The sequence below is a fragment of the Antedon bifida genome, chromosome 9 (assembly GCF_963402885.1).
Source record: "Antedon bifida chromosome 9, ecAntBifi1.1, whole genome shotgun sequence".
Classification (NCBI taxonomy): domain Eukaryota; kingdom Metazoa; phylum Echinodermata; class Crinoidea; order Comatulida; family Antedonidae; genus Antedon; species Antedon bifida.
This window is the reverse complement of record NC_136234.1, coordinates 13,116,651-13,130,351: the sequence shown is the minus strand read 5'-3', so window position 1 is coordinate 13,130,351 and position 13,701 is coordinate 13,116,651.

The window sequence follows — 13,701 nt, the reverse complement described above, 5'->3', positions numbered from 1 at the left end:
TTAGTGATACATTAGGCCTATGTATGGGTATTTTTCAACGTAATATTATACCCGCATCGCCAAACGGGAGATCCAGCGGTTAATGTTAAAATGTTTATTATATATTATTATATCAAACACCAAATATACCATCTACACCCACCGCATGCACCCCTCAAATCAACAAACAAAATCAAATGTTCTTTATCGATCCTTTCGGAAATTAATTGCAGGGATCAAAATATAAGTATAATATAGTGAACAATATTCAATTCAATTCATACATAATTACAATGTACAAAACTGAAGATACAGAAACCAAAAAAAAAAAATCAAATTAAAAGGTAAACTCTAAATTGAAGTAACTATTATTAAGAGATAATTATTATACAACAATGTATTATAGTAAATCGGAATCATGGATACCATTGTTCATTTTAATTAATGACAATTAGCTGTCGCCGTTAACAAGATACAATAAAGAGGACCAACCTGTGTCTTAACACACAAAGGACTACACAATTAAGTTATTTCAACAATTAGGCCAGAAATCGCGACTGGATAGAGATTGGGGGTTTCAAAGAAAATGTGACTGCTGATTTTTAAAAGACAAAACTCAAATGGAAACACGATCTTTCTTAATTCGTTGAGAGTTGAATTGGATGTGGGACTGTTTCAATTACAAGTTTCTATAGACATATGTGACTTATATCTACTTATGCCAGTGCGATATACTCGAACTTCAGTTGCAATTTTCTAAGCAACAATACTGTAGGAGTTAGTATAATATATTAGTAAGACGGGATTGTTTTAAGCTCTTGTATCTTTGCTATCTCCTTGTGTTATATCCGTGCTTTCACAAACTGTTCGAAGTTCAACAAGTCATTCACAGATTGACTTCAATACTGTCATAAGACGAGGAAATGTTATCATTTTTACTTGCGATATAAAACGAATTTAGGTAAGTTTATTTTATTTGTTATCTTTTACTGAGTTTATATTCATATTAACATTTTGAATAAACTTATAAATTAGATTTAAAATAAATTGTGTTTATCAAAATTGAATCTAAGTTTAAAATGTTTCTTTAAATACTGAAGTTGTTAAAATTAAATTTTTAAAATGGTTCGATATATAATTTAGAGACAACATATTTATAATTAATATATATTTTTTCAATCTGTAATTATCTTATATTTTGTTGAAAAGTAGAAGTTTAATACCGGTAATGTTTTTTTGTGCAAAAATGCAATAATAATTACAATGATAGTTTCAAATCAGCATATGATTTAAAACTGTTGGCCTCCGTACTATTCAGTGTTTCGTTATGCATTCCTTTATATAAAATACCACATTATATTTTCTATTAAAGGCTTATATTAAGTTAATTAAGAAAAAAACATTTTTAAAAAAAGATCAATAAATGTCATATCTGTATTACAGAATGTAAGTAATTTTTATCAAAACTAAATTATAGGTAATGTTATATATTAAATACATATAAGTAGTTCTTTTTAACTGATTAATTAAAATCTTTAATTTAATTCTTTAAAATAGCAAAAAAGACAAGAAACGTTGATATGCCTAATTTAGCTATTTTAAATGAATAATAATATTTTAAAAATGATCAATATTTTAATTTAAATTTAATTAACCGTAAAACATAAATAATTTTAAAAAATGGATAAAAGAACTAAAGAAAATCTTGTTGATTACGACGACATCATAAAAATGTCTAATTATAATACCGCAAAGAACGGATAGATTTAGCAGTGAGAAAGTCTGACAAATTAGCGCCATTATTAGTAGCATAACCATGGAATTCATAACAACGAACAAGTGTGCGTGATAAAGGGGACACTCTCGAAATTGTCATAAGATCGTCAAGTAACCTTATTTTTTTACTTATGAAAGAGAACACTTGAACTTTGCTTGCAATTCTATTCATAGGCCTATATCGTTTATATATTATTATAGAGGCATTTGAATGTTTTAACTTTCAAATATCTCATATCTAAAACCGATAGCAAAAAATATTGTATTCCAATTCGATTTATTCGTATGTGGAATGGGCTACCGGCTGATATCAGAAATTCATTTCTATGCAAAAGTTGGACACATTTTAAAGATATTTTTAAAAATCACTGTAGAACCATATCATTTTATTATATATTTATATTGATTACTGTATAAAAATAAAACAGACAAATTTCTTGTTTCTGCCTCAAAATAAAATATTTATTATACGAGTACTTTCGACCATAGGTCATCATCAGGTACTGATAGAATATTGGTAAAAGACGAATACATATAGAAAAAGGGTACACTAGAAAACAAAGGAGTCTATTATGGGCTATATTGATTACTGTTCGTTTTAGCTTTTTTGTTGGAGTGGCACGCCTAATTGGCGACAGAAGCTATTTGCTTCTTTTGCCACTCCTTGGCGCAATCTAGCTAACTGTTTGTATGTCTGTGAATTGCCGAAATTAATAAAATAAAATAATAAATAAATAACGGTTTGTCTAGGCCTATATTCAGCAATTGTTAAAGATAACTCGTACCGTATGTACTATAACTTGCTAGTGGATACATGGGAGACCCCAAACCCACCCGAATACTACTGTACCCGCACATACATTTCTGTATAGGAAAAATTACCTGAATTTATTCTGATATTATCATAGTAATGGCTTAAGTAAAAGAGCCACCTATTTAAAATCAAACTCGTTGTGGAGAAAAGAAAAGAACAAACGGTTTGTATTACTAACGAAGGAATCGTAGGCCTAACTATTAGGCCTAATTATTTTACGTTTACAGCGGAAAACAATCTCTCCAAGAAAACTCTGGCTGTATTTCGGCCCAGCTATTTTTTATCGATAACCAAATGTTTTTATTGTATCACTTGGGGTAAAATATTAACATGTCTGATGGTTTTACTAAATGACCGTCTAGCCCCATAGTTCCATGTGAAAAGGTAATTATGGCCTAAATTAACACTATTTTGTCTGCATCTAAACACAAAAAGGGTACTATTAAAACAAGTCAAGTCCCAAGTAGAATCTAATTGTGTCAGAGATTAGAATAAGTCACTCAATTAAGAATTTCTAACAATTAATTTAAAACAAATCTGGTCTTGAATTGGCGGTCTTTTAGATTGTTAGGACAAATTTAATGACATTTATATACCCTATTTTAAAGATAAATAGAAATAAGCATTTTATTTTCAATGTGACTGAAATATTGACGATTTTCGCCAATTACAGATTTAATATTTTTGATTCGGACCTCTTCATTTGCTGGACCACCTGATGGGTTTGAGATCACACCTAATTGTTTCTGGTGTTCCGTGCCGCTTTATACATTGTAATTAAAATCCATATAAAATATTACAAATTGCTATAATAGGCCTATCTTACATGAAGTGCCGGAAAGATGAAGCAAGATTTGCTCTTTCAACTATACACACACAGAAACTGTTTAGGCCTAGAGTGCATATTAAGATTAACCCGTGTCTTAATTACCCATCATTAAAGTGGCGACAGTTACTTTTAAACATCCACTCATTACAAACGTTTCTCTATGGTTTAATTCCTTACATAGAAACTGTAACAACTTATCGATAGACACAGGGCCTTTCATAGCTAAGTCGGCCGGAGCCAGGCTAACAATAGGCAGTAAAATGATCATACAAAAACTCCCCGCCCAGAAATCATACACACATTTGTAAGAGGTGATGTAAACACAAGCTAACATTCTAAAGGTTGTCTTGCACCGTGTCTTTGGCGATTTATTAAATATTGTAGTAGGCATAATCCGTTTCAACAAGTTTGGATCGGCTTGATGAGTCTTATCCTATAATTACCATGAACCTTAGTGTTTCCTCTTGTGTGTGTTTTGTAATTGTGTAGTAATTGTGGGTATTCAGTGCTCATGACCGGGCCAGACTGTCTCCAACTTCTGTTCTATAATAACCCTACCACATCATATGGGATTGGAAAAGACTTGTAAATAGAACGAACACTAACATCTTTCAAAGACGTGTTACGTGTTGTAAATAAAACACTTCGATAAAATTAGATTATGGTTTATATCCAAAAGTTGTATGAAGATATTATATATTATTATTATTATATTATCTTATTAATATATTGCAAATAAGATATAATTTTAGTTTGTTTCAAGACTTCCACTGCAATGTGTATGATTACCTAAATAAAACTTTCTAAATAATTGCACAAAACATGTTAAAGCGTAAACAAAATGTAATAAATGCAGCAGAATAATGTTGTCATGGTTCCTACAATATAATACAGATAGTATATTTCCTAAATGTATGTATTGCCGTATAAAACACATTTTGAAAAATTGGATAAGCATTACAAAATATCAAAAATTTTGAACAAAACTCAATGATTACGATATTCAAAATGATGATTGTATAAATTATATCATGAAGACTCTTTCATGACTCAGTAAAATGTCCCATCAATAGGGGTGTCCCAGAAAATGGATTATATTGCACTGTATTACATTTAACGTAGGCCTACTAGGGGATTATGTTTAAGGTCTAATGTAAAACCACTGAAAATTATTCGTATTTATTCATCTTTATACCGAAAGTAACTTTCAGTGCTAAAATATTGATTTTCAAAGAGGTTCAGTATGAAGACTGGGTTCCATGTATCAGTTTGATATTTAGAAAATTGCTACAAGATTTGTTTATTATTTTGTTATGTTAGGCCTATTATCAGTACAGAGTTGGCGCTTCATATTACGCAAATAATTCGTAAATCTTACAGATTCATGCTTTATTTATTCGCTTTAAGGAACATATATTATATTTGTAAGCCATGTCGTATGGTAATCTGTGGCACTTAGTGGCTAAATAGTGTTTGTTTTTACTCCGTCATTCAGTATAATGTGGTGAAAGTAACTCATTAGAACAGATTTTACTAACTCGATCAATATCTAAATAAATAGTGCATTATCATCAACCGATACCATCCCCGTCATCAGAGGCATTAATCAAACTAAAATGTATATTGTGTTATAATCAAAATGAGATAGACAATGGTAATGATGATGAGGTTTTATCATCATGGATGATAATGATGATGATGAGGAGGTGGAAGAGGAGGATAACAGATAATAATGATCTTTTAAATGTAGATGATGACGTATGACATATCGGAGTCATGTGTGAGAAAAAAACCGAAAATTAAAAAAAAACAGTTTAAAATAAAAATGATAATAATTATTGATAATGATAACTTAACAATAGGCCTATCAGAAATTAGAGAGTGTTGTAGATTTGAAGATGTTGCGTTTAATTATGATTGTGATTATTGTGTTTTCATTGATGATTATTATTGGCCTACTTAGGCCTATATAGGGCCTACACCACTAGATTTCAAATGCTTGCAACCAACGACACGGTTATTCATATGTAAAAAAAAATTCAAGAAGATTTCATTTTTATATATTATTTTGTGTACGTTAGAAAAATTCTAAATCCGCTTTTAATTAACGTAAATAAGTTTTTCCAATTTCTAGTAATTTACCGCTATATTTACTATTGAAGTTGGTAAAGAAGGCGTTGGGCGTTTTTAAAGTTTTTTGTGTGCATATTATCGATTAATAGGTCTACGAAGGATCACACGAGAGGATCCCATGCATATTCTGCATCCAAATATCTTAGGCCTACAATTATTGTTATTATAAATTACGCTTGTTGAATGGTAAACTCTTAAAGTCCATTAAAAGACCCGAGACTCCCGAGACATGTCGTCAATGTTACTTTGTTATGTTTGTCTGAACACTGTACCTTATTAGCATATGTATCAAATTATATTATTCCGTGTACTACCATCAAACAAATATAAAGCAATAACACCAGTTTATTTTTTGCGCAGTCACAATCAGAGCGCATGACACTCAATATCATATTTGTAGTTGTTGGGAATGTAACTTTACGCGGCCGGCAGTCGTGCATATAGCCCGAGGCTCTGAACTTAGTAACGGCGTTTAAGACGTCAATCATTTAACGTATCCATATTTTAAGTTGGTTTATTTTGACTAATTGCCCGGAGATATATCTAAATTACTACATAAGATCAATACACTACAAGTAATTTTAACTTGATGGTGAAATTTGATTTCATGTCGTCGTTGAATGAAAATGCAATGAAGTTTGTTTTAGGAGGGCGCTGTATTTAATAACAACACCAATGATAATATAATTCATACTTGTATTTTCTTTCGTTTTCTTAGAGAAAACAAAAGAAATTAGAAAAGTTTTCATTTTACTATAGAATAACCGTTTACTGTCTTTGACGAAAATAATATTTTTTTTTAATCTAATCAAATGACATCATGATTGAGAAGAACAATAACATCGTTGTATCACGATATCTGTTACTGATCATGACGTCAATTGATTGGATTTGTGTGTGTTATTTTTATCAAAGACTTAATGGTTATTCTAGTTCTAGAATGAAAACTTTTCTAAATCCTTTTGTTTTAAGTAAGAAAATTGCATGTTTATATTTATAGTCTATCGTTATCGTCCTCCTATAGTATGGGCCTACAGCCAACCTTGATTTATTTATATTTTAAATATTTAGGGAACATCACATAAGGGGTCACTCTATTAATCCCCAAAGTATCCCTTTAATTGTGTTTAGCTTTATTCTTAATAAATTCTTTGGGGTTATGACAATAATACGAAATTATTAGATTACCACCGTATATAAAGCAAAGTCAAACATTGAATTAAATAAACGTAGGATTATAAAGAAATTTGAGTTCATCTTATAAGTAGAAGCACTTTACGACTGAGAATAGTCAATTACATTTGAGTTTTCATTCTGCTTAAATAAAATGAAGTAGCCTTTAAGATCGTCATCAAAAAGTACATATTAAACCTAAAAGAATGTTCGTTAAAACACAAGTGCATTGATCACTAGCTAATCAACAAGTTACAACCGATCTAATCCAATTTCCATATTGGCTGTTATGACTGCCATTAGTAACGATATAGCGTTTAATATTCTCCTAATTGTACATCGATTTTCCAGATGAACAACCCGTTGACAGACCGCGCTACAATACATGACTTTGTTCATTAACTGTTGTTCCCGTTTGAACATGATACACCGAGTTTATTGAGTTGTAACTTCGATCGATTTCATTGTTTTTGATTCAGCAAGAAGTAATAAGACGAAAGTCTTCTCGTCTGTAAACATTTTAACGGAGCATCAATTATTACAAAAATCTGGTGAGTTTGGAATTTGGTCGACGTTTGACGAAGCCAGATTTTTTATGGCTCTACGTTGGCAGGCATTGCTCGGTTACCGACAAACATAATCTTTGATGCAACGTGAAAACGCGAGTTGGTGGCTTAATTAAAAACCACGGAACACTAATCAAACAAATCGTATAATTTATAAGAATTATTTAGCCAATTAGATTATATATATTATTCCATAACAGGTTGATATTAAACTTTATAGTTATGTATGAATTTATTACCGTAATAATTGAAGTCAATTATATTGCTTCTATAAAAATGGACAACGAATTTAATTCATTGTTGAAGCAACCATGACTAAAAAGAAACGTTTTCTATTCAAATTCGGACCACAGAATAAAAAATTGAATTCTACGAAATTAAACAACAAGCCTACACTCCAGGATGACTGAACACAAAATAGAGATAGGTAAAATAGATATAACCAAAAGAAGCGGTTCTGAACAATAAAACAACATGGTAGCCCTAGAAACATGTATCACTAAAATAAATAACATGCGCAATTTTCAAATCGGATAATTGCGGATTTCAGAAACAGAAACAAACAACAAATATTTTCAGATTTTGTTTGTCGCCAAGATTTGATTACAATTAATACAAAGTTAATAAATCTGTTTACATATCGCTGATTCATTGGAAAATTAATTATAAACTCGCTCATAAAATATTTAATGAAACACTTGATTTGTTTGCGTTTCTTAGCTGAATTGTCCCTTAGAATACAAGCAAGATGAATGCCGACGACCACTAAGATATTGTCATTGTTTCTTCACTAGAACAATGGCAATATTGGTTGGCATTTTCTTTATTACAACGTTGCTAAAACATTGTATGTAACATATCAACTACAGGTATTAAAAGAATACGCCTATCTGAAGTTTTAGAAAATAGGACTTATTTTGTAATTTACTCACTCAATTCTCTGTACTGTACCTATCTCCACATGGAATTACCTAACTTCCATTTTAGTGTATGAACATTTCCAGAAAATCCTAAACACCTTTTCAAATCACAGTTTTAGTTGGACCAGTCTTTTGTGTTTTTTTTGTTCTAAATTTCAGGTCTAGACTAAGCTTTATCGATTAATATTGAAGTCCTTATTCTTTTCTTATTCTCTATAAAGCCTCCTTAAAAAAATGTATAGGCCTAGGCTATAGGCTTTATCAAGGAACAGTAAGACCTATTAAATAATAATAATTATTTGGATGCTTTATCTTGTTCAGCATATTGCGTGTGTCCAATATATTGTTTATATTTTCCTTCACAGGCCTTAAACTTCAAGGCATAGGGTGGCTTTATCAGAAAACAGTAAAACCTTCTCTATTATTCAATTTCAATAATAACAATATTTAAATACGGTACTTTATCATATTTGGCATCATCGTGCGTCCAATTTTGTTCTCATTCACTAGTAGGCCTAGGCCTTAACCTTAGGCCTACGCTAGGCTTTATCAGGGAATAGGATAGGAAGACCCTGTTCGTCATCCCCAGTATATTTACCAAAAGTAAATGATAATCTTAGAATGCTTTCGCATGTCATTACTATGTGCGTCCCATTTATTAAAAAAAAAGCCCTTTCGCTACTAGGCCTTAAACTTCCAGGCCTAGACTAGGCTCTCATCCCTGTATATTTACAAAAAAGTAAATGATAATCTGTGAATGCTTTCGCATATTTAACATCATTGTGTGCGTCCCATTTATATTTTAAAAAGCCTCCTTCACTTATACTAAGCAGTTTGCACTCGAAATGGCTACATCATCTTCAGCCTTCAATTTTGAATGACTTGTAACTTTATTCATTCATCAAGTGTTTCACTAATGACAGTAAATCAATGGTTCTAGGCCGGAGATTGACTTCAAGTAGGCTGTAAAGTTCACAGTCGACCAAACGACAATAAACCTGGGTTGAACATTAACAAAATGCATTTACCTTTGAGAGGCTCTGTTGATTCTGCGAACAGGACTGGATAATTAATAGAGCTGAATAAACGTATGTTTAAGATCGTCTTGTCATCTCAGACTTGCCATTTGTATCGGCATTATTATTCTGCAAAAACAAAGAGATATTAAAAATAATCGATTCTGCAATAACAAAGAGATATAATAATCGATTCTGTAAAACTTTGAATTATTTTACATAGATATTGGAAGAATAAAGAGTGAAACTATAACTATTTTGAGATTCAATTATTGTTAATAATGTAATTAAAAATACAAAAATGTAATAATTTCCATTATCATTTTCCTTCATTAAAATATTATATGAGAAAGAGAATAATAAAGAATTAGAAGGGAATTTTGTCTCGGATTAAATTACTTGAGGAGAAAATAAATGCTAATTTTTAAAAAGAAGCAGAAAATTACATTTTAATAAATACAATAATATATAGGTCTGTCTTAAAATATTCATGTATAAAAAGTTTTTGTTTGTTGAAAGAAAAAAAAATATAATTCTGTAAAGAAAAAATATTTTATATGAAAGGTAGTGTATACATAACACACGCAAAACAGCAATTTGATTAAATATTTTCCACAACAACAACTGCCAATATTATAATTATTCATTTATGAAGTAAAATATAATATGTATGATATATTGTATGTGTTAAGTAATGGATATTGATTTATTAATTTAAATTTTGAAGATACTAATTTAACTAGGGTAGTCCATCCAGCTGATAATTTAGGGATTATTAAACAATTATAATTTGACAAGACGATGGTACAAACAGCAACAGTTGACAATAACTAACTAATATACAATTTAAATATTATATATTATATAATTAGGTAGGACCTAAATAAAATTATTTTTAAATAATAGAGATCTTTATAAATAAAATCAAATTAAAGATGGTTGATACCCTCAAAAGAAAAAACAAGATAAATCGGTAAGTTAGTCAACAGGTTTATAGATTTTGAAATAAATATTCGAATATCCCATTCCAGATGAGCCAAATATTCTATAAAAAAAATTTGATTACATAATAATTGCTATCAGTCTGGGTTTATGTGGATCGGAAGTAGACACATTGTGATTTTTGTTTCACAAAGTACTAATATCCTGTCATTAAAATGATCAAAGGGTATACTATTGTATTTCAATCATAATTAAGATATTACTTTCAGCTCCTATATACTAATAACAATAACAAATAATAATATAAATTGTCTTATATAACATTCAGGAAATTGAGTAACTAATAGCGTAGGGAACGAATACGTAGTAACGATTCTGGGTTTTACAGACGATATATTTCAGTGTAAACGAAGATAAAATCGTAGGCCTAAATTATTGAAATTTTAAAAAGGATGTGACGCTCACGTGTAAACATGAGAAATGTCCCGGATTTACCTAGATTCCAGGTTATTCAAGTGCTCAGCTATCATATGAAAAACGCGTGCAACAAAGCAGTATCTCCTTACTGCTTAATATTTAAGTAAACTTCTCAACGTTGTGTTTGTATTGTTTGACATATGTCTAAAATATTGAGAGGCGCGTAAATGAGGCGCGCACCGTCTGTTCGCCTCTAGTGGTTGAGTTACCGTACCAGACATGCGCACAGCGATTCATACACATAGCGACATAAATATTTTTTTTCCAACCTTAGGCCTATGATCGTGTGTTTATAAAATGTATAGCATTATGTAGTCAACAATTCTATTTGTCCGTTAATTGCTATTTGTCCGTTAATGTTATACTTCCTGACAAACTTTTCCGTTTCTTCAACAACAGATGGACTTCGGCGTTGAGTCAACATAGATCGTTGATAGCGAGCACGTTATCAAAATGTCAAATGAAATCTTATGTCAACGAAATTATACGGACTTTCATAAACGAATAATACGGAACACTTTAATTAGCTGAGCAGAACTTTGAAATAAGCTTACGGATTACATTGATTAATCAACAGATCAATCATCATTATTAAGTTATTGATAATGATTACACGTCATGTTTTAATTTCATAGAGATTTAATAGAACTAACTTGGTATGGGAAACATGCAGATAGAAGGAAGATCTTCATTTGTCTATTATAAATGCATGAATTCTTCATTTCCATATATAATAGGAACCTTTTTTATTTTAGGTTCTGCTACCTAAATTCTAGATGAATTTTTCTATTTATACAGTATTATATTGTGTTTTCTATTGTATAAATCCTGTTATGGGCTGGGCTATTGGAAATAAATAAATATAACTAAAATGTTTAACTAGAATGGTTATTTGTTCTTGTAAAAAAGTTTTTAACAAATTGTCTATACCGTAATAAGTTAAAGCAATTTTAGGCCTAATTCAAACTTCTTTTAATGAACGTCAAAATAATTGAACATTATTGTGGGTTTTTTTCTCTATTATTTCGGTGACAATATTTGATATTTTATTAGGGTAACTGGCTTCCGTTATTCGTTTCAAAACAATTGTTAGATATGACAGTGAACATTAATATAATACGAGAGCCATTGTATACTACTCAAAACGGCGGAAGAAATTAAGGTAGCCGTACGTACCATCATTCAGTTATTGTTATGTTAGGCCTATTAATTTCTGACATATGGTTATCTTTGTATTAGGACAACGTCGTCGCTGCTGAGTGGACAGATTTCGCGCGCAACCATATTTACGTTTATTCGCGCATAAAACAAACATTGCATGATGGGATATATAAACTTGAAGATGAGCACATGAACTTAGCATTTGAAGACGTTTTCTTGACGAGTCGAGTTTGTTGTTAGCTATTAGACAGTGACAAGCTTCTATTCATCTCATTTACCTTTTCTACGGTAAGATAATTTATAAGAGTCACTTCTTAGCATCGTTATAAGAGTTTTCTACTTCGTTTTAAGTGACAATTTACTATAAGTGATACGCACTTATATTCATTGTAAAATTAAGTAGAGGTGATTGTGATTTAAGAATGTTTATAATTATAGCATTTATTATTTTTAATTTAGACTAATAAATAATTTTTATTATTTTTTGTATTACTAATACACATTAAACTTAAACTTATCTATGTCTTATAAATATTTTAGTAGAAGAGATTGTGATTAAATAATCTTAATAATTTTTTTTTTATTTCGGATAGTATAATGGTTTTCTTTATTCTTATTACTGATAAAAACTTATCTACCTCTAAAATTACCTATACAATACCAATAATTGCAGTGTTATTTTTACACAGTAGGCCATATTAATTGTGATTTAAGGATCTAAATAATTATTTATAACTTTTGCTAAATATAATTTTTCTTAATTTTTTTTTATTATTGAGATAAATGAATAATATCATATAAATCATTATCATTTTCTTATTTATTGCACTGCCCTTGTTTTTCAAAGTGATTTTGATTAAGAATCTTTAATTTTAATATTCATAATTTAGACAGCATAATGTTATTTTTAATATTAAAACAAAGTAAATCTATTCTATTAATACCTACAATAATAATTTTATTTTCAAACTAACATTTTTGTCTTCAGTAAATATTACATCAAACAATAACCTTTTTATTACAAAATGATAAAAAAACTAATATCTTCGATTTATTTCTCGATATTTCATCAATTTCGTTCGTTATCAATGAATTAATTATTTAGTTATTGTTTTCTTCTTTTCCATCTTTCTACGAGTACTTTAAAGGAAAAGTTACACAGATCTTGTGCTTAACCTGTTCTTGTGAACTAAAGCAATGAAAACTAAACAATTATCAATTATTTAATCATTATCTCTTATTAATTTTTGTCTCCTTTCCTTTTATTTATCTTGTGTTGTGCTTAACATCTCTGTCAACTAAAGTATTGGAAATTATAAAACATTATTAAATAATTATCTCTTTTTAAGATCTATTTCATTCTTTCTACAAAATAACGAATAGTGAAAGAAAAAATTACACAGAACTGTAACAATCTTCTTGTTTGGCATAATTGTATTGGCACTCAACAAGTCGAAAATAATTACAAAAAAATGTAAAACAAGTAAATGTATACAATAATAAAAACTGAATAAAAGCGATTAAAATTACAAAAAAGAAAGCACAAATTTAAAATGTACTATCAATAATTACAAATTTCTTTGGTTTATTTCTGGAGTTTCTGATGAGGCACAAGTGAATTAAAATATTTGGGTTCTTTAAAATGGAAAGAATGCGTTAAAAGTGTTTTTGAATCATTAATATAAATAGTTAATAATTCAATGTACAGTACTTTTTGAAATAATGATTTTAAAGAAATTGAAATTATATTCGTTGATTTAGTATGAGACATGATAAGCATGATAAAACATACTGTTGTTTGATTTTATTTTTTCGAATTCTCGATTAACATAAATTTACAGATTTATTATTTATTAAACATTATATTCTACGCATTACTATTAATTTTACTTAATTGACATTTTTGTTGAAAATC